Source organism: Anas acuta, chromosome 3 (assembly GCF_963932015.1).
Source record: "Anas acuta chromosome 3, bAnaAcu1.1, whole genome shotgun sequence".
Classification (NCBI taxonomy): Eukaryota; Metazoa; Chordata; class Aves; order Anseriformes; family Anatidae; genus Anas; species Anas acuta.
The window spans coordinates 25,370,891-25,394,050 of NC_088981.1; the positions used below are offsets into that span (position 1 = coordinate 25,370,891).

General features: G+C 47.9%; 1 long non-coding RNA gene across 1 annotated transcript; it reads right to left on the reverse strand.

The window, feature by feature from the left end:
* Positions 1–1,327: 1,327 nt before the first annotated feature.
* Positions 1,328–11,202, reverse strand: LOC137853654 (uncharacterized). Its single transcript, XR_011094634.1, has 2 exons — positions 4,122–11,202; positions 1,328–3,109 (listed from the first exon to the last, which is right to left on the reverse strand). It is a non-coding gene; the product is annotated as an uncharacterized lncRNA (long non-coding RNA).
* Positions 11,203–23,160: the final 11,958 nt, after the last annotated feature.

The following is a 23,160-nucleotide window of genomic DNA, read 5'->3' on the forward strand; positions in this document are numbered from 1 at the left end:
GTTATTATTATTATTATTATTTTCTTGTTATCTCAACTCACAGGCTTCACTTTCCCATTTCTCTCTCCCATCCCAGAGAAGGAGAGGGGGGAGGTGAGCGAGCAAACACAAACCTGGAAGGATATGGAATGGGATTTATTTTCATGGCTGCCTGGTGGACCATGGGTTAAAAGAGTGTTATTTTTATTGTTATGTGGTGTAATGACGTTATTATTTGTACCTTGTATGATACCTTGTTTTACATTATCAATACGCCGGGTGATAAATAGTACATTGGTAATAACTTCTTTAAAAAAGGAAGGGAATATGTCAATTATGATGCTTAAGGATTGGACCCTCCAAGAACAAACCGATGAAATCCAGTTATTAATAACAGAAGAGACACGAATTGGGGATATTAAAAAGAAGATAAGGGATTGTGAGGAATGTTTTAACAATTCCAATTCGTGTCCATAAATTCGTGTCCATAAAGAATAATTCTGTTTGAATCCTGTCTGCCTCTGGGCCCTGCACTGGCAATTTAGTTCTTGAACCACAGATGCAGTGTGTCCCAGTCTCCCCCTCATTCTAGTCAATTTATCACGTCTTCAGAAAACACTCCTTAAATTTGTGAACCTGTTTGCTTTTGTTATTCCGGACTTCTATTTCTAACAGTTACAGCCTTTTTTCCTGTCTTCTTCGAGATTAACTTAACACTGCTATAGATGTGTCTGTGAATGGCTGGGGAAGAATGTTTTAATTACTCGTGAAGCGTCAAATAAGAAAGCTGTTTGTGTTTGATGTCTGGGAGTTTCAGAACAACTGATAACAACTAGTGACTCTTATGAGATCCTTGGTATCTGGCCAGGGGGGCCAAGAGATTAAGAGGAAGAAAAAAGAAGCTGAAGGACGGTTGGGAGACAAGACCTGTGGAGAGTGTACAGAGAGTGTTCCATAAACTTGGAATAGTGCCGAGTAAGTACAAAGGGTGAGAGGAAGACTACGAGCCTTCAGCATGAAAGACGCCTAGAGACCCCCAGAGGAGACTGATGCGCATGCTCCAGTAGGAGGGACTGGACCCCGGAAGCTAGTTATAATAATCTCTTTTTTTAGAAGTAGTAATGAATATGTATTAGTCTAGGTGCATAAAAATCAGCTGCTTGATGTAACTGGTGTGTGTCCTGGTGGAGCAGAGACTCCCGGTGCACCCAGCGCTGTTTGCTTACCTCTATTCCTTTATATTCTTTTAATAAATCCAATTTTTTTATTTAATCCTAATTTGAATCCTGAGCCATCTATAACAGGGGCGTTGGGGCGCAGACGCGCCATAGAAGGTCATGTGGCGGCATCCTGCCTTTACGACGTCATCCCTCCCTTATAACGTCACAGCCAGGGCACAGCATATAAGGCCCCGCTCGCGCCCACAGGGCCAGCAGTAGGGATTGCCTCTGCTGCTGTGCGGTGCTGGTGTTTGCTGGGGGCTCAGAGCCTGCTGTCCCTCTCAGGCCCAGGCCGTGCGATTGCTGGTGGCGATTGCTGGCAGCGTTTGGTGACCGTTCACCGAGTTCCAGTTATTTCTGGTTATTATTGCCAGTTAGTAGTAGTGGTTATTAGTAGTGGTTATTAGTATTATTATTAGTTATTAGTTAGTAGTAGTGGTTATTGAAACCATGACCGGCGGTGGTGATGGCCAGGGGCCCGTGGCTCGTGGTCAGCCCTCATCCCGTCGGGGCCCTGTGCAGCACCAGGAGCACAGGCAGGAGCTGGAGGCGCTGCGGGCCCAGCTGCAGGCCGAGCGTCTCCGCTCCCAGGAGCTGCAACGGCGCCTCAACACCGAGGCCCGTGAGATGAAGAAGAGGGCAGAGCAGGAGCGGCAGCTCCTGGCCCAGCAGCTACGCTCCAAATGGGAGCAGGAGCGGGCGCGGGAGCTGCAGCAGCTCGAGGAGCAGAGCCGGAGGCAGCGGGCGGCGGAGCTCCGGCAGCTGCTGCAGGAGAAGGAGGCCGAGCGGCGCCGGGAGCAGGAGCTGCTCCAGCGGCAGCGGGACGACGCCGCCCAGATCCTGGCCCTGAAGAAGAAGCTGAGCCTGCAGAGAAGGCTCTTCTACAAGGAGGTGGTGAAGAAGGCCGAGTGCAGGGCGCCTGCCTCCCACGACGGGGACAAGGCCGCGGCCCCACAAGGCCAGCGCCACGTGGGGGTTCAGGTCTCAGGGCAGCAAGAGCCCTGCCCCCCCGGCAGCGGAGGCGGACAGCTTCTGGAGCAGAAAGCCAAACTGCTCAATGCCCTGCAGGAGCCGGGGAGGCGATGCGGGCTCCTTCAGGAGGAGGCCTGCCTTCCGGAGGACGAGGGCTCCCTGCTGGGAGCCACGGAGAAGGCACGGAGGCTCATCGAGGACATCAGGGTGGTGGGCCTCCTGACCAAGGAGGTGAGGGAAAGAGTCAGGCAGCTGAAAGAGTTTGCCTCAAGATCTGAAAATGCTGCTGCAAAGACGGAGCAGGCGCAAGCGTTACGAGCGCAGCTGACACAGTCCGAGCAGCGGTGTCAGCAGCAAAGGCAGCAATGTGAGCTGCTCTCGCAAGGACTTGAACTGGAGAAAAGAAAAAATTCCAACTGGATCGTCTCAGAACTGCCCCAGGCGACGACAGCTCCCACAGCACAGGCCCGGAACCTCACGAACCACGAAGACGGCTCTGACGCTTCGGAAAAGTCAACCATCATCTACGCAAGTTCCTCGACGTCAGGTGTCACCCTCGACATCCCTGGGTGCTGCCTTTCCTCGGACGAGGGCTCTGTAGATGGGAGCGAAGAACCGGGAGCACGGCACGTGTCCTTCATCCCGCAGTCCCTGGGGCAAGAATCACCCGAACTGAAAAGCCGTTCACCTCGCCACGGCTGCCAACCCACGGAGGGTCCAGACGAGTGCCCTGAACTCAAGTTTCCTCTGGCTCTGGGAAACGACGTGTATGTCTTTGGGGACAAGGAGCAGTGCCTCAGGCTGCTGAGGGAGCTGCAGGACTTTAGGAGAGGAGTTCTCCCCTCCACGGCAGCCGCAGCAGAAGGCTCATCCCACAGCCAGGCGCCAGCTCCGGAGCTCCGTGACCCCGTGCCGGACAGCGGTACCGAAGTGAGTTCCTGCGGCAGAAGGGGACGGAAGAGCCGGAGAAGGAATAAATAAGGAATAAATCTTCTTGATAAGAATTGGTGTCTGCGTGGTGCTTGTGCTCGGGCGGGTGGTCGAGTTCCACATCAGCCGCTCCCTCCCTCCCCAAATACGACACGAAGGGCTCAGGGGTTGGGAGAAGGGCTCAGGGGTTGGGTTGGGTTGAGAGGAGGGCTCAGGGGTTGAGATGACGCCGATCTGAGACGAGCCCCCCCCCGCTGCCGGTTGGAAAGTCGGTAAGGGGGGGGTGCTTGGGCGGTGACGTCATCGAGTGGAATTTGGGGCGGGGCTTGACTGGAGGGGCGGGGCTTGGGTAGGAGGGACCTGAGGGGGAGGGGCCGGGGGGGGGGACTCTGGGACCCCCCCCCCCAGCCCCCACCGCAGCGACCCCGCGGCCCGGGGATGGGCCGGGGGCTCCCGAGCCCCCCCCCGAGCCCCCGTGGGAAGCCCCTCGGGGCCCCCCCGCGCCGCCTCCCGGCCGCCGCCTTTGTTCTGCTGCCAGACCCCTCCGGGGGGGGGCAGGGCCGGGGGGGGGGCCCGACGTTTCCACCCTCCCCCGCCCTGCCCTGCAGCACCCCGGCGTCTGGCCCTGGCTTCGGGGTCAAGTTCCCAGGGGCCGGGGATGCGGTACCCCCCCCTCCCCCTTTGCTGCCCCCCCCGGGCTGAGGTTTGCAGTGGGGTCACCGCCTCGTGCCCCCCCCCCATGCAGGGGAGTTTAGGGATGCCCCCCCCGCCCCAGGGAGGTTCCTGAGAGCAGCGAGACTCTGCCCAGCCCCCACATCCCCCCCCAGGATTTCCCTGTGCCGCCCCCCTCCCCCCGGCGTCGTGGTCCCCTGGGAATCTCTCCCTGTGCCTGCAAGTAGCAGTCCCTGTTTGTGTGTACCTGGCCGTGCTCCCCTGTGCAGAATGGGGCTGTGGAGGGGCCCTTCCCGCCCCCCACTTAGCACACGGTGGGAGGCCACTGCCCCTCGTTCCTGGATTTACCCCAATAAATGTCCTGGTTCAAAGCGCGTCTGTGCTGGCATCTCCTTCAGGCTGCGGGACATGAGCAGTGATTCAAAGATCGAAGCCGAAATTCCTTTAAGTGGTATATTCTTTATTGCGGCGCTGGATGCACGGGGGATCTCTCCACCTATCGTGCATACCCAGAGCGGAAAGCAGTCTTGAATTTATACAATCAATCTATCAATATTCTACAAGCGCCTATACGTATGCATTACCTATCCCCGCCTTCCCTCGCTTCTCATGCTAATTAGCCTTTTGGCACCTTGCGCCTGCGTAGAGCCTCCTAAGAATTGTGGGCAGGGGTCTTTGGGACGTGGGCAGGGGTCTTTGGGAGGAAGACCCCGAGTCTTCCTCACAGTGTACTTTTCACCTTTGGTCAGGAATCTGCTGAATTGGCACGTTTCTTAATTGCGAGAGCTGGTTGTTGCCAATTCTTCCGTTTGTTGTATCTTTATAATGAATTCCAATGTCCAGTTTTGAGATTTATAGTCCTTACGTTTGTTTCTCTGTCCGTCTGCCGCTTCCTTGTCATGAGTTCCAGTGTCTTGTTTCGAGATATACAGTCCATGTCTGGGGATTGTCCTTGCCTCCCCAATGCCTCCCCAATACCTCCTTAATCAATCCCCCCTTTTCTTTTCCCATGCAAATTCTTTTGCATCAGATACTTTCATTATTTACAGTAACACAACAAAGCAGGCATCTAAACAACATGCACACAAATATTCCTAACACTAGTAATGTTATAGAGCAATGAACACTTGTTTCAAACATTGGAAACTGGGCAACCAGGAGGTTAACTTATTCCTTATTTCACTAAAACTCCATGAAAGATCATCTTTACTGATCTCATGTAGGACCCTTGTCTGCTTCCATATTTCTTCCAGGTCGGTAGAGATCCTTCCACTCTGATCTAGATACACACAAAAACTTGTGTTTATTACTGTACAGACTCCCCCTTGAGCGGCCAGTAACAAGTCTAGGGCCATCCGATTTTGTAATACTACCTGTGATAAACTAGATATCTCTTCTTGTTGAGCCTTTATAGCATCCAGAGTTTTGTTTTCTAACTTCTCTAGAATTGCAGAAATATTAACTATCGCCTTTTCCAATTCACTCACTCCTAACCATGTGATAAACCATCGAACAAAACTATGAAAAGCGGTGTGTCTCTCTATCAATGGATTGTTAATTTTTCGTCTAATTCTCCGGATATGATTTCTCAAATAACCTCGAGGCGCTACATCATGTATGGTCAAATTGGGGACTACTGCGCCAAGAGTGCAAGTTCCCTTCCAATTCTCGGGCAAGACCTTACGGGCTGTATCATTGCATAGCCAATACCACCCTTTTCCTTCTGGAACCGGCCAGCTGGTTGAATTTGCCCAACTGCTAGTTGTACTAATATCAATTGTTTGATTACAAGATGTCTGATTTCCCACATAAGTAGTACCCGTATTTATACAATCCTGTTTTCCCATACCCCTAGGTGGGTTACACCTTTGTACACATACATAGTAAGATTCCAACGGCACAAAGCTCCTCACTTCTAGTTCCAAAACTTCTTCATATTTTCGACCCCAAGATGTGTTTTCCCACAAATTAGTCCAAGGTAAGTTTGCAAGCAAGGGAATCCTGATTAACGATACACCCTTATTCCCATGCTCTGGCAGATGGGTGCATTCCCAACAGTTTGTCTTATTAATTACTTGAGAAATTGTTTGTATCAGGGACAGGTGTAAGTTCTCATCCCAAGTTGCCCATCCCAAATCTGACAACCACACCCCCACAATCATTAGGATCTGGAAAAATGCAATTTTGCTGGTCCAATTGGGGTCGTGGTCCATATCGTCGCCGGGGCCTTCTTCACCCTTGAATCGTGGATCCAAGCTGCTTGCTCCTTAATCTTAATGGCGGTGTGTGTTGTCAGTAATACCGGGTATGGTCCCGTCCACTTTCTTTCCGTTTCTCCTCTAGGGGTTGTCCTGAAAAAGTCTTTATATATATAATCCCTGAGCTTAAAAGGGTGGATTGGTTGATCCAACCGTCTAGCCCAGGTCCTGAGAACAAATTTATGTACTTTATTTAATTATTTCTGAAGTTCAGTTATATATGCATATAAATATTCTAATCCTAACTGCGTTCGATCCTCTCCACTAAATAGAAATGGATACGGCCTTCCATATAAGATTTCAAAGGGACTCAAATTCCCTTTTATTCTAGGTTTAACTCAAATTCTAAGTAATGCTAAAGGGAGGGATTGAGGTCATGACAAATTAGATTCTTGTCCGATTTTAGCTATTTGTTGTTTAATTAAATGTTCCATTTTTTCTACCTGTCCACTTGCCTGCGGTCTATAAAGAGTATGCAGTTGTCTTTAGAATATCTTTAGAATCTTACTTATCTGTTGTACCACTTGCACACAAAAATGTGAAACTCTATCAGAAGACATTGCTACTAGAATCCCAAAGCATGGTATTATTTCATTTAACAAGACTTTAACCACTTCTTCTTGCTTTGTTTGTTCGACAGGGAAAGGCTTCAGGCCTTCCTGAAATCATGTCAGTCAGAACCAGTAAATAACAATACCCCCCTTTTCTAGGGAGTTCTGAAAAATCAATTTGCCACAGTTGCCCCGAATAATTTCCTTTACTGATTATTCCAAATTTTATTCTATTCTTGGTATTGGGGTTATTGTGTAAGCAAATGCTACATTGTTGAGTTACTTGTTTTATTGTTGTATATAAATTTTGTTCCACTAATGTCTGACTCAGGCTCTTATGCAGTGTGCCAGCTCCCCAATGTGTTTTCTTGTGTTCTGTAAGAACTATGAGCCATGTCAAATTAGGGGGTATTATTATGCGGTTATCTTTTAAATATACTCGTCCATCTGGTTTCATTTTACCTTTCAAATCTTCAATTAATTTTAAGTCTTCTTTTGTATAATTTGGATATAGTTTGGATTTTACCGTCTGGTATCAAAGACAATGCCTTCACCTCAGTTATTTCAGCTGCCCGCTTAGCCTTTGCCAATCAATTTCCAATTTCAAAATCGGTGTTCCCCTTTTGGTGTCCCTGACAATGCATGATAGCTACCTTTTCTGGTTGTTTTACAGCCTCTAACAATTTTAAAATTTCTTCTTTCCAAATTGCTCCATGAGCATGTACCATGCCGAATGTATATTTAGAATCTGTCCAAATACTTATTTTCCTTCCTGCTGCTAGTTCCAGTGCTCGCATAAGAGCAATTGTCTCTGCTTTCCGGGTGGACGTCCCAGGGGTAATGGTTTGGACTTGATTACCTGTTGAGTGGTTGTAATGGCGTACCCTGCCTTACGTTGTCCTTGTTTCACAAAGCTGCTTCCATCAGTATACCAAGATTCGTCAGCATCTTCTAAAAGTTCTTCCTTAAGATCGGGTCGATTAGAATACACAGTCTCCATTGTTTCTATACAATCATGGGTTATGGGTTGATCCAGAGTTCCACTAAGGAAAGAAGCTGGATTTACGATGTTAATGACCACAATTCCCACATCATCTTGTTCTACTAATATTGCTTGATATTTTAAAATCATCAATTCTTGTTTAAGTTGTTTAAAGACTTTTTGTGCTTCTCCAGTCCAGACTAACTTTGACTGGTTAATCTTTATCAATTCACATAGAGGCTTTACCAATCGTCCATAATTATAAATCCAAAGGCGACACCAACCTGTCATTCCTAAAAAGGTTTGTAGCTTCTTTACCGTTTGAGGTTCTGGAGTCCGGCAAATGACTTCCTTATGTTCAGTTCCTAGTTCTCGTTGTCCTCCCGAAATTTCAAATCCCAGATAGGTCACACTTTGTTGAGCCAGCTGGACTTTCTGTCAAGAGACTTGATATCCATTTTAAACCCAGAAAATTAAGAAAACTTATAGTCCATTGAATACAGCTCCCTTTAGTCTCGGTAGCTATTAAGAGATCATCTACATATTGTAACAAAGCACCTTCAGTGTCCGGAGGCATCCATGTTTCGAGTTCCCTTGCTAATTGGTTTCCAAAAATAGTGGGGCTATTCTTGAATCCTTGAGGTAGTAATGTCCACGTAAGCTGCGTCTTTTCTGCCTGAATTGGGATTTTCCCATTCAAAGGCAAATAGGTTTTGGCTTTCTGTGGCTAAGCCTAGGCAGAAGAAGGCGTCTTTTAAATCCAGTACGGTAAACCAGACTTGACTATTCTTTAATTTAGTCGGCAAAGTATAAGGGTTTGCCACTACTGGATGTATATCCTCAGTGATTTTACTTATGGCCCTCAAATCCTGAACTAACCTATAGCTTTTTTCATCTGCCTTTTTAATTGGCAATATGGGTGTATTGTATTCTGATTCTCATTCAATCAATAATCCATACTGTAAAAATTTATCAATTATCTCTTTAATTCCTTTCCTATCTTCTATCCTCAAAGGATATTACTTAACCTTAACGGGTTTCTCTCCTGGCTTTAATTTAATAATTATTAAGGTCACATTTTTGCTCTTCCAGGGACTTCGGTAGCCCAAACTCCTGGACATATTGATCTGTGATCTCTAAAGGTATTTCACTTTTAGGGTCAGTTTGTATTAGTGCCAAGCTTAACACATTTTTTAGTTGTTCTTCTCCTATTCTTAATTTCATTTTCCCTTTTTCAACGACAATTTCTGCTCCTAATTGCTCTAATAAATCTCTACCTAAGAGTGCCCATGAGGAGTTAGGCGTGTATAAAAATCTGTGTATGCCCCATTGTTTCCCTAACTTGTACTTCAAAGGTTCACAAAAATAAGCCTTTTCGGTTACACCTTGTCCTGGTTTCAGTTAGAATAGAGTTAATTTTTTTCCTAGTAGCTGGTAGAATGCTACGTTTTGGCTTAGGATGAGAAGAGTGTTGATAACACCCTGATGTTTTAATTGTTGCAGAGCAGTGCTTATACCAAGCCAAGGACATCTCACCTTCTTGCTCTGTCCTGCCAACAGGCAGGCTGGGGGTGCAGTAAGAGCTGGGAAGGGACAGACCCAGGACAGGTGACCCAAACTAGCCAAAGGGGTATTCCATACCATCTGACGTCATGCTAAACAATATATAGGGGTGGCTAGCCGGGGGAGGGGGCCGGACTGCTCGGGGTTAGACTGGGCATTGGTCAGCGGGTGGTGAGCAATTGCATTGTGCATCACTTGTTTGTACATATTATTAGTAGTGGTACTATTATCATCATTGTATTATTACTATTATTATTATTATTATCTTGTCTTATTAAACTGTCTTTATCTCAACTCACGGGCTTCACTTTCCATTTCTCTCCCCCGTCCCAGAGAGGGAGGGGGAGGGGGAGCGAACGGCTGCGTGGTGTTTAGCTGCCAGCCGGGTTAAACCACAACACACCTTTTACCCTAACATAATAATTCTGTGAAGGCATTAATGCTTGATTTAGAACTGAATACGTTGCCCCATATCAATAAGAAATTTCACTTCCACTCCTCCCCTAGCTTCATTATAATCAGTGGAGGATCCACTAGGGTAGATTCCCCAGGTCCCCGTTATTCCTGTTGAAATCAGGGACCAATGATTACCCTAGAAAAAGGCTAGTCAATTTGTCCTCCGAAGCCAGGTCCAAACCGTTTTGTTTTATTTATTTATTTATTTATTTTCATTACATTTCAGAGTTGGTCCAAAAATTCCATAGGGGTTTCTTTTAGACCTTGTTGGAAGCATATTCTCAATTCCCAATTCATCCAGATTTTAGTATTTACTTAGCCGTTCATAATTTTAGGGATGATTAGGGTCTCAGTGGGGTCGGTCAAGGGAATGCAGTTGTCCACAGTTCCCTGAGCGGTCCCATCGGTAATCTGAGCTCGCACATGAACTCAGGTTGTTTTAAGAGTTAACTGCTTTTCTGTTTCCATAACAACTCTCTCTTGGACCCATCATGATCCATTTGCCCCAAAGGGCTAACACCCATGATTTTAAGATCTCTGCCTAGAGCAGAGGCAAAACTATTAACATTCCTACATCCTCTTTCCCTGCTCATTCAACTTCAAACACCTTTAACACTTTCAACAACCCTTTTAACACTTCCTTTATCTTTCTCCAGAATGCCAACATCAAAGGCTCAGTCAGGGGCCAACTTAATTCCGTACCTTTTCCCACCAAGATGCTGAAACAACATCAGTATACAACATTTCATCCTATTCTCCTTCTCAAAACCAACATTAACATTAGAGTTTAAAGTTCCATTTAGGGGCCACTTTTCTCCACATTCCAGCTTATAAAGCGGCCACCATTGATTACAATATTTTATCAATGTTTTCCTGTTCACACTTCCACCGGCAGATCCTCCAATATCCTTCCAGTGACTCAAAACACATCCTAACGCACTTTTCTTAGGAATTTCACTGCTTACTCGCCCCCCCATTTTCCAGTTCACACTTTCAGAATACACGTGTTACTTACAAAAGCGTATCACAAAAACGTATCACTCACAAAATTACAGGCACGCAATATCTTTCAGTAGCGATGTCACAAAGCTACTATTACCAGCAATATTGCTAAAATCACAATAACAATAGTCAGAGTCAAATTCCACATGCGGTAAGTCAGAAAACCGAACTGTGTAACACCATAACGATATCTCTCTTATAACAATGCCACGAACCTACTATTACCACCAGAAAAATAGCCAAAATCACAGTAACAATAACCAGAGTTAAATACCATACTCCATGAGTCAGAAAACCGAAATAAACAACACAATTCCAGATGGACCTTAAAGCGAGCTCTTTCCTTAAGGTCCCCAAATATACTTATGGTGCTTACCACAAAGTATATACCAAACACTGCCTCGCAGAAGATCACCTTCCGACTTACAGACAGTTCCAGATACAGATGGACCTCAAGGTCCCCAGATATACTTGCGGTACTAACCACAAAGTATATACCAAACACTGTCCTGCAGAAGATCACCTTCCGCCTTACTGGACAGTCCCAGATGACCGGTCTACCAGAAAACCAAACCAGAATAAAGAATATACTCACTTACAATGATGGGGTCCTTGTAGAATATACTCACTTACAATGATGGGGTCCTTGTCTGCCTCTGCAGTGATCCGGTGAGTCGAGGAGTCCCTCCGGGAAATCCCGGGGGTACCCTAGGGAGTCCTGTCCCCAGCGGGTCCTGCGGACCGGCAGAGAGGTAGTCCCATCTGGGGTGCCAGATTGATTCAAAGATCGAAGCCGAAATTCCTTTAAGTGGTATATTCTTTATTGCAGCGCTGGATGCACGGGGGATCTCTCCACCTATCGTGCATGCCCAAAGCAAAAAGCAGTCTTGAATTTATACAATCAATCTATCAATATTCTACAAGCACCTATACATATGCATTACCTATCCCCGCCTTCCCTCGCTTCTCATGCTAATTAGCCTTTTGGCACCTTGCGCCTGCGTAGAGCCTCCCAAGAATTGTGGGCAGGGGTCTTTGGGACGTGGGCAGGGGTCTCCAGTTAGCACACGGTGGGAGGCCACTGCCCCTCGTTCCTGGATTTACCCCAATAAATGTCCTGGTTCAAAGCGCGTCTGTGCTGGCATCTCCTTCAGGCTGCGGGACATGAGCAGGGCCCAGCTGGGGTGTTTGAAATGAAGCTTTTACTGTGCATGCAAGCCCTCCAAGCACCCCCAGTGTAGCTCGAGCTAAGACTTTACGCTTTTTTAGTTTAAACCCATTAGCCCTCGTGCTATCAGAGAAGAAATATTTCTCCTCAACACCTGCGGTGCGTTGGAGACATCATCGCGTGGGGCAACACAGGAGAGGGGGCTTTGGAGAAAGGGGACAAAATCATACAAATGTGGCCGGCTGCTTTTGTCCTGCTAAGCAGAGGAAGGTGAAAGGACGTGCGCTGGAACAGACCTTTATTTAGTAATAAACGGGCAAGACGGAGGGCATCAGGTCCCTGTGGACGCGCTCAGTAAAGGAGCAGCTCCGAACCGGCCACCGCTGCCGGCTGCGTGATGCCTGCACGGGTTCCCAGCCCCTCACCTCCCTCCTCCGCGCCCCTGGTGCTGAGGCTGTTGCCGGGGGCGTTGGGGCACAGACCCGCCAGCTAAGGTCATATGACGTCATCATTCCTTTATGACGTCAGGGGGGGTGTGAAGACCAAGAACCAGAAAGGGAGCAAATTACCAGATATATGACCAAAAAGTCCATTATGAATAATGATTAGAAATTGGAACAATAGGGGCCCCAGAAAATTAAAGAGTAAATTGAAAATGATCCAGTATTTTATGATAGAATGACCAAAGGAACCCTTAAGACCCCATGTATTTTGATCCACGGAGGACGGGGTCTGTCAGGCTTTGAACATTAATAGTAGAATACCCGTGGATCCAGAAAAGAGCAAGCTGAAACATTGGAATTAGAAATTAGAGAGCAATTGATTAAGAATTAAAATGTGCTACTGTGCTGTGCTGCGCTTATACCTCCAGATAACAGGAGCCTCTCGGGCCCTGAGAATCAGATCAAAAACAACCTCATGGTTCAGACTTTAATCAAGGGGTCTAAAATAAGGAGGACTGTTCATAAAGGGACAGGTTATGTATATGTATAGGAATGTTTATGTATATGTAACTTTTTACTAAAGCAATTTGTCACCTTAGGCCTGCACGACTTTGGTGGGACTACCCGCCCCGTGCTGCACGGAACTGAGTAAACATACCTACTTTACAATCTTACTGATTGTGGAGTCAGCTTTCTGTGAGTCATTTTGGTGAGACACTCTGCTCGGCTGCGGGATCGGCTGCAGCGTGGACGCCCCTAGGTGCACCCTGAGCGTTTTGCTCGGAGGGGACTCCACTCTCAGCTGCTCACCGCAGGAGCAAAGATCTCCTGAAACTGCAGACAAACGGTATGTTTTCAGCTGCTGGAGGGATACTAACTGGAGTGTTAATAATTGTATGTGTTTTTATGTATGTATTTTGTGTTGAAAGTATTTGTGTAAATGTAAGGGTTTGAAACAAAGTGTTACAAGTCACTTCACGAAGAGCACAGTCAGAGACAATACTTATTTGGTTGGTTATCATTCTAAATTATATTCCTGTGGTATGAATGAGATGTGCTGGAGGCCTCCGTGTGCGAGTGTGCTGTGTGAGTGAGACGCAGCGTTGCTGCAAAGCGAGTGCAGAGTTCCGATCCGTTGTTCCGTACTCTCCGCAAGGGGAGTGGGCAGAGACGAACGAAGCGCTTGACAGACTGAAAAGAAGTGCTGTTTTATCCAAGTTTTGAGTGGTGGTGCCTAATATATGGGCCCGGTGTATCTTGTGTATCTTGTGTATCCTATTTTTGCTCTTAAATGTTTTGACTGTGACAAGAAAAAGGCAGGAGCATGATATGACATGCTTCCTGCAACATATGAGGCCCGCACAGGCCGAGACCTGGACTCGGCCGAGAGACCGGAGCGGCGCCGAGAGACCGGAGCGGCGCTGGGAGGCCTGAGACACTACGGAGGGGCTACCGCTGGACGGAGAGAGCCCTGAGAGATGCTGCAGAGCCACGGACGGCTCTGAGAGACACAGAATAGACCTGACAGAAGCTGCAAAACGCGGGGAAATTGAAGTAATTGCAGAACATCCGAGATCGAGTTGCTACGGGAGACCAGAGGCGTCAGTGGACACCGGTAGCTGACCCTCACCGTGAGGCGAGTTGGCACAGAGCAGAGGGACGGACATCAGGACCCTGCAGCCTGTCTGACATAACCACGGAGGCAGCGGCAGCAGCGGCTGTGCTGCTTCACTCTGGCATTCTTTTTATAAAAGGTTTATCTTGCAATGCAAAAAAGACTATTCGTCCCCAGATCGGTGTTATAACTATTACTAATGACGACTTAGCTCTGTCGCAGGGCAGGAGTGCAGAGACGCAGATCACACTGCCAAATGACCACCGGCAGGCTCTTTCACAAACCTAAGGTTGCAGCTGGCACTGCCTGCAGCTGTATAGCAGACGTTACACTCTCTTTCCTAACTAGTAATCATGTGTCTCATCCATTTGTGGTGAATGGCCAGTGACAAAAAGAAAAGGGGGGAGACAAAGACAGAAACGGTACAAGGAGGATGCCACTGACACTAACAGCATGGGTAATAGGAGTAGTATAAGTGACACAGGTGACGGTGCGGGGTGCTCTGCCTGCTGCTCGCCTTCGCCTGACTGTGCACTGCTGCCAACGGTGCTAGAGTAAAATGTGAAGACTGCTCAGATGGCAGTGATGAGAGTGCTTGTGTGAAGAAGATGTGTACTGAATCTGACTTTGTGTGCATAGATATCAATAAAGTGTGTAACCAGCAGAGAGACTGCAAGGACTGGGGTGATGAGCCCCTGAAGGAATGCAACAAAAATGAATGTGACTGTCCAGCTGGGAAACTGTGGAGATAGTGATGAATGCCAAAACCCTGGTATCTGTAGTCAAATCTGTATCAACCTGAAAGGCTATCAGATGAATCCTGCTACGGGAACCTGAAAAGGGCCATACGGCGAAGCAAATTAGATAACTGTTATTTAACTTGTCAGAAGATAAAAAAGAAAGTGTTTCAACAAGCAGCCACGGGAGGGAAGAATCACTGAACCCTCGGTGTGAGGGACTGTACCTTGTTTTACTGACTACTGAAACAGCTGTGAGAACCGCAGAAAGGGACCCATGCATCCAGAATAAAAGGACCAGTAACTACTGAAACTTGGAGGGTTGAGTCCACTCCTGGGAAACTGAAACTCAAGCTAAGGAAGAACTAATATTCTGGCAACGAGGCTCTGCAGGCTCTGCATGAATTAAGGATGCCAAATAAAGGGGACAAGCCTGAAGGGAGGAAAGGGAGAAGGCAAGACCAGGGCAGGACCCTCCACTGCGGTGTGTATGGTCTACCGAGGGAAGCAACCCCTATGGGTATTGACTGCCGAGTGAGAGGGCCTCGACTGGACTTCTCCCACACTAAGGTCAGGTTGTCCTGAGAAAATAACATCAGACCCTTTTTTTTAACCTATATAAAATTGTGATTCGTTTTCCAGGAGCTGGATCACCCTGACAGGCCGAATGGTAACACAAGCCTGAATCAACCCTGAAGGTGTTTGCCTATTATGATCCAGATACGTGGGCAGAAGACAGATCGTGGGACTATAGGACCCCAGTATATATACTTAATAGAATAATTAGGTTATTAGCTGTAATAGAAATAGTTACAAGTGATGAGAACTGCTTTGTACCAAAATAGCCTAACTTTGGATTATTTACTAGCACAAGAAGGAGAAGTCTGTGGAAAAATTAGCTTTAGTAATTGCTGTTTAAAGATTGATAAAAAGGGTGTTTCTTCCTAGTAGCTGATAGAATGTTATGTTCTGGTTTAGGATGAGAAGAATGTTAATAATATGCTGATGTTTTAATTGTTTTTAATTGTTACAGAGCAGTGTTTACACCAAGCCAAGGACCAAGCCAAATTCAGCTTCTCACTGTCCTGCCAGCAGGCAGGCTGGGAGGAGGGCCGGACTGCTCGGGGTTGGGTTGGGCATCGGACAGCAGGTGGTGAGCAATTGCATTGTGCATCACTTGTTTCGTATACATTATTACTAGTAGTAATATTATCATCATTATTATTGTTATTATTATTATTATTATTTTTTTGTTATCTCAACTCACAGGCTTCACTTTCCCATTTCTCTCTCCCATCCCAGAGAAGGAGAGGGGGGAGGTGAGCGAGCAAACACAAACCTGGAAGGATATGGAATGGGATTTATTTTCATGGCTGCCTGGTGGACCATGGGTTAAAAGAGTGTTATTTTTATTGTTATGTGGTGTAATGACGTTATTATTTGTACCTTGTATGATACCTTGTTTTACATTATCAATACGCCGGGTGATAAATAGTACATTGGTAATAACTTCTTTAAAAAAGGAAGGGAATATGTCAATTATGATGCTTAAGGATTGGACCCTCCAAGAACAAACCGATGAAATCCAGTTATTAATAACAGAAGAGACACGAATTGGGGATATTAAAAAGAAGATAAGGGATTGTGAGGAATGTTTTAACAATTCCAATTCGTGTCCATAAATTCGTGTCCATAAAGAATAATTCTGTTTGAATCCTGTCTGCCTCTGGGCCCTGCACTGGCAATTTAGTTCTTGAACCACAGATGCAGTGTGTCCCAGTCTCCCCCTCATTCTAGTCAATTTATCACGTCTTCAGAAAACACTCCTTAAATTTGTGAACCTGTTTGCTTTTGTTATTCCGGACTTCTATTTCTAACAGTTACAGCCTTTTTTCCTGTCTTCTTCGAGATTAACTTAACACTGCTATAGATGTGTCTGTGAATGGCTGGGGAAGAATGTTTTAATTACTCGTGAAGCGTCAAATAAGAAAGCTGTTTGTGTTTGATGTCTGGGAGTTTCAGAACAACTGATAACAACTAGTGACTCTTATGAGATCCTTGGTATCTGGCCAGGGGGGCCAAGAGATTAAGAGGAAGAAAAAAGAAGCTGAAGGACGGTTGGGAGACAAGACCTGTGGAGAGTGTACAGAGAGTGTTCCATAAACTTGGAATAGTGCCGAGTAAGTACAAAGGGTGAGAGGAAGACTACGAGCCTTCAGCATGAAAGATCCCTAGAGACCCCCAGAGGAGACTGATGCGCATGCTCCAGTAGGAGGGACTGGACCCCGGAAGCTAGTTATAATAATCTATTTTTTTAGAAGTAGTAATGAATATGTATTAGTCTAGGTGCATAAAAATCAGCTGCTTGATGTAACTGGTGTGTGTCCTGGTGGAGCAGAGACTCCCGGTGCACCCAGCGCTGTTTGCTTACCTCTATTCCTTTATATTCTTTTAATAAATCCAATTTTTTTATTTAATCCTAATTTGAATCCTGAGCCATCTATAACAGGGGCGTTGGGGCGCAGACGCGCCATAGAAGGTCATGTGGCGGCATCCTGCCTTTACGACGTCATCCCTCCCTTATAACGTCACAGCCAGGGCACAGCATATAAGGCCCCGCTCGCGCCCACAGGGCCAGCAGTAGGGATTGCCTCTGCTGCTGTGCGGTGCTGGTGTTTGCTGGGGGCTCAGAGCCTGCTGTCCCTCTCAGGCCCAGGCCGTGCGATTGCTGGTGGCGATTGCTGGCAGCGTTTGGTGACCGTTCACCGAGTTCCAGTTATTTCTGGTTATTATTGCCAGTTAGTAGTAGTGGTTATTAGTAGTGGTTATTAGTATTATTATTAGTTATTAGTTAGTAGTAGTGGTTATTGAAACCATGACCGGCGGTGGTGATGGCCAGGGGCCCGTGGCTCGTGGTCAGCCCTCATCCCGTCGGGGCCCTGTGCAGCACCAGGAGCACAGGCAGGAGCTGGAGGCGCTGCGGGCCCAGCTGCAGGCCGAGCGTCTCCGCTCCCAGGAGCTGCAACGGCGCCTCAACACTGAGGCCCGTGAGATGAAGAAGAGGGCAGAGCGGGAGCGGCAGCTCCTGGCCCAGCAGCTACGCTCCAAATGGGAGCAGGAGCGGGCGCGGGAGCTGCAGCAGCTCGAGGAGCAGAGCCGGAGGCAGCGGGCGGCGGAGCTCCGGCAGCTGCTGCAGGAGAAGGAGGCCGAGCGGCGCCGGGAGCAGGAGCTGCTCCAGCGGCAGCGGGACGACGCCGCCCAGATCCTGGCCCTGAAGAAGAAGCTGAGCCTGCAGAGAAGGCTCTTCTACAAGGAGGTGGTGAAGAAGGCCGAGTGCAGGGCGCCTGCCTCCCACGACGGGGACAAGGCCGCGGCCCCACAAGGCCAGCGCCACGTGGGGGTTCAGGTCTCAGGGCAGCAAGAGCCCTGCCCCCCCGGCAGCGGAGGCGGACAGCTTCTGGAGCAGAAAGCCAAACTGCTCAATGCCCTGCAGGAGCCGGGGAGGCGATGCGGGCTCCTTCAGGAGGAGGCCTGCCTTCCGGAGGACGAGGGCTCCCTGCTGGGAGCCACGGAGAAGGCACGGAGGCTCATCGAGGACATCAGGGTGGTGGGCCTCCTGACCAAGGAGGTGAGGGAAAGAGTCAGGCAGCTGAAAGAGTTTGCCTCAAGATCTGAAAATGCTGCTGCAAAGACGGAGCAGGCGCAAGCGTTACGAGCGCAGCTGACACAGTCCGAGCAGCGGTGTCAGCAGCAAAGGCAGCAATGTGAGCTGCTCTCGCAAGGACTCGAACTGGAGAAAAGAAAAAATTCCAACTGGATCGTCTCAGAACTGCCCCAGGCGACGACAGCTCCCACAGCACAGGCCCGGAACCTCACGAACCACGAAGACGGCTCTGACGCTTCGGAAAAGTCAACCATCATCTACGCAAGTTCCTCGACGTCAGGTGTCACCCTCGACATCCCTGGGTGCTGCCTTTCCTCGGACGAGGGCTCTGTAGATGGGAGCGAAGAACCGGGAGCACGGCACGTGTCCTTCATCCCGCAGTCCCTGGGGCAAGAATCACCCGAACTGAAAAGCCGTTCACCTCGCCACGGCTGCCAACCCACGGAGGGTCCAGACGAGTGCCCTGAACTCAAGTTTCCTCTGGCTCTGGGAAACGACGTGTATGTCTTTGGGGACAAGGAGCAGTGCCTCAGGCTGCTGAGGGAGCTGCAGGACTTTAGGAGAGGAGTTCTCCCCTCCACGGCAGCCGCAGCAGAAGGCTCATCCCACAGCCAGGCGCCAGCTCCGGAGCTCCGTGACCCCGTGCCGGACAGCGGTACCGAAGTGAGTTCCTGCGGCAGAAGGGGACGGAAGAGCCGGAGAAGGAATAAATAAGGAATAAATCTTCTTGATAAGAATTGGTGTCTGCGTGGTGCTTGTGCTCGGGCGGGTGGTCGAGTTCCACATCAGCCGCTCCCTCCCTCCCCAAATACGACACGAAGGGCTCAGGGGTTGGGAGGAGGGCTCAGGGGTTGGGTTGGGTTGAGAGGAGGGCTCAGGGGTTGAGATGACGGAGACGAGCCCCCCCCCGCTGCCGGTTGGAAATTCGGTAAGGGGGGGGTGCTTGGGCGGTGACGTCATCGAGTGGAATTTGGGGCGGGGCTTGACTGGAGGGGCGGGGCTTGGGTAGGAGGGACCTGAGGGGGAGGGGCCGAGGGGGGGGGACTCTGGGACCCCCCCCCAGCCCCCACCGCAGCGACCCCGCGGCCCGGGGATGGGCCGGGGGCTCCCGAGCCCCCCCCCGAGCCCCCGTGGGAAGCCCCTCGGGGCCCCCCCGCGCCGCCTCCCGGCCGCCGCCTCTGTTCTGCTGCCAGACCCCTCCGGGGGGGGGCAGGGCCGGGGGGGGGGGCCCGACGTTTCCACCCCCCCCCGCCCTGCCCTGCAGCACCCCGGCGTCTGGCCCTGGCTTCGGGGTCAAGTTCCCAGGGGCCGGGGATGCGGTACCCCCCCCTCCCCCTTTGCTGCCCCCCCCGGGCTGAGGTTTGCAGTGGGGTCACCGCCTCGTGCCCCCCCCCCATGCAGGGGAGTTTAGGGATGCCCCCCCCGCCCCAGGGAGGTTCCTGAGAGCAGCGAGACTCTGCCCAGCCCCCACATCCCCCCCCAGGATTTCCCTGTGCCGCCCCCCTCCCCCCGGCGTCGTGGTCCCCTGGGAATCTCTCCCTCTGCCTGCAAGTAGCAGTCCCTGTTTGTGTGTACCTGGCCGTGCTCCCCTGCGCAGAATGGGGCTGTGGAGGGGCCCTTCCCGCCCCCCACTTAGCACACGGTGGGAGGCCACTGCCCCTCGTTCCTGGATTTACCCCAATAAATGTCCTGGTTCAAAGCGCGTCTGTGCTGGCATCTCCTTCAGGCTGCAGGACATGAGCAGTGATTCAAAGATCGAAGCCGAAATTCCTTTAAGTGGTATATTCTTTATTGCAGCGCTGGATGCACGGGGGATCTCTCCACCTATCGTGCATACCCAGAGCGGAAAGCAGTCTTGAATTTATACAATCAATCTATCAATATTCTACAAGCGCCTATACGTATGCATTACCTATCCCCGCCTTCCCTCGCTTCTCATGCTAATTAGCCTTTTGGCACCTTGCGCCTGCGTAGAGCCTCCTAAGAATTGTGGGCAGGGGTCTTTGGGACGTGGGCAGGGGTCTTTGGGAGGAAGACCCCGAGTCTTCCTCACAGTGTACTTTTCACCTTTGGTCAGGAATCTGCTGAATTGGCACGTTTCTTAATTGTCAGAGCTGGTTGTTGCCAATTCTTCCATTTGTTGTATCTTTATAATGAATTCCAATGTCCAGTTTTGAGATTTATAGTCCTTACGTTTGTTTCTCTGTCCGTCTGCCGCTTCCTTGTCATGAGTTCCAGTGTCTTGTTTCGAGATATACAGTCCATGTCTGGGGATTGTCCTTGCCTCCCCAATGCCTCCCCAATACCTCCTTAATCAATCCCCCCTTTTCTTTTCCCATGCAAATTCTTTTGCATCAGATACTTTCATTATTTACAGTAACACAACAAAGCAGGCATCTAAACAACATGCACACAAATATTCCTAACACTAGTAATGTTATAGAGCAATGAACACTTGTTTCAAACATTGGAAACTGGGCAACCAGGAGGTTAACTTATTCCTTATTTCACTAAAACTCCATGAAAGATCATCTTTACTGATCTCATGTAGGACCCTTGTCTGCTTCCATATTTCTTCCAGGTCGGTAGAGATCCTTCCACTCTGATCTAGATACACACAAAAACTTGTGTTTATTACTGTACAGACTCCCCCTTGAGCGGCCAGTAACAAGTCTAGGGCCATCCGATTTTGTAATACTACCTGTGATAAACTAGATATCTCTTCTTGTTGAGCCTTTATAGCATCCAGAGTTTTGTTTTCTAACTTCTCTAGAATTGCAGAAATATTAACTATCGCCTTTTCCAATTCACTCACTCCTAACCATGTGATAAACCATCAAACAAAACTATGAAAAGCGGTGTGTCTCTCTATCAATGGATTGTTAATTTTTCGTCTAATTCTCCGGATATGATTTCTCAAATAACCTCGAGGCGCTACATCATGTATGGTCAAATTGGGGACTACTGCGCCAAGAGTGCAAGTTCCCTTCCAATTCTCGGGCAAGACCTTACGGGCTGTATCATTGCATAGCCAATACCACCCTTTTCCTTCTGGAACCGGCCAGCTGGTTGAATTTGCCCAACTGCTAGTTGTACTAATATCAATTGTTTGATTACAAGATGTCTGATTTCCCACATAAGTAGTACCCGTATTTATACAATCCTGTTTTCCCATACCCCTAGGTGGGTTACACCTTTGTACACATACATAGTAAGATTCCAACGGCACAAAGCTCCTCACTTCTAGTTCCAAAACTTCTTCATATTTTCGACCCCAAGATGTGTTTTCCCACAAATTAGTCCAAGGTAAGTTTGCAAGCAAGGGAATCCTGATTAACGATACACCCTTATTCCCATGCTCTGGCAGATGGGTGCATTCCCAACAGTTTGTCTTATTAATTACTTGAGAAATTGTTTGTATCAGGGACAGGTGTAAGTTCTCATCCCAAGTTGCCCATCCCAAATCTGACAACCACACCCCCACAATCATTAGGATCTGGAAAAATGCAATTTTGCTGGTCCAATTGGGGTCGTGGTCCATATCGTCGCCGGGGCCTTCTTCACCCTTGAATCGTGGATCCAAGCTGCTTGCTCCTTAATCTTAATGGCGGTGTGTGTTGTCAGTAATACCGGGTATGGTCCCGTCCACTTTCTTTCCGTTTCTCCTCTAGGGGTTGTCCTGAAAAAGTCTTTATATATATAATCCCTGAGCTTAAAAGGGTGGATTGGTTGATCCAACCGTCTAGCCCAGGTCCTGAGAACAAATTTATGTACTTTATTTAATTATTTCTGAAGTTCAGTTATATATGCATATAAATATTCTAATCCTAACTGCGTTCGATCCTCTCCACTAAATAGAAATGGATACGGCCTTCCATATAAGATTTCAAAGGGACTCAAATTCCCTTTTATTCTAGGTTTAACTCAAATTCTAAGTAATGCTAAAGGGAGGGATTGAGGTCATGACAAATAAGATTCTTGTCCGATTTTAGCTATTTGTTGTTTAATTAAATGTTTCATTTTTTCTACCTGTCCACTTGCCTGCGGTCTATAAAGAGTATGCAGTTGTCTTTAGCATATCTTTAGAATCTTACTTATCTGTTGTACCACTTGCACACAAAAATGTGAAACTCTATCAGAAGACATTGCTACTAGAATCCCAAAGCATGGTATTATTTCATTTAACAAGACTTTAACCACTTCTTCTTGCTTTGTTTGTTCGACAGGGAAAGGCTTCAGGCCTTCCTGAAATCATATCAGTCAGAACCAGTAAATAACAATACCCCCCTTTTCTAGGGAGTTCTGAAAAATCAATTTGCCACAGTTGCCCCGAATAATTTCCTTTACTGATTATTCCAGATTTTATTCTATTCTTGGTATTGGGGTTATTTTGTAAGCAAATGCTACATTGTTGAGTTACTTGTTTTATTGTTGTATATAAATTTTGTTCCACTAATGTCTGACTCAGGCTCTTATGCAGTGTGCCAGCTCCCCAATGTGTTTTATTGTGTTCTGTAAGAACTATGAGCCATGTCAAATTAGGGGGTATTATTATGCGGTTATCTTTTAAATATACTCGTCCATCTGGTTTCATTTTACCTTTCAAATCTTCAATTAATTTTAAGTCTTCTTTTGTATAATTTGGATATAGTTTGGATTTTACCGTCTGGTATCAAAGACAATGCCTTCACCTCAGTTATTTCAGCTGCCCGCTTAGCCTTTGCCAATCAATTTCCAATTTCAAAATCGGTGTTCCCCTTTTGGTGTCCCTGACAATGCATGATAGCTACCTTTTCTGGTTGTTTTACAGCCTCTAACAATTTTAAAATTTCTTCTTTCCAAATTGCTCCATGAGCATGTACCATGCCGAATGTATATTTAGAATCTGTCCAAATACTTATTTTCCTTCCTGCTGCTAGTTCCAGTGCTCGCATAAGAGCAATTGTCT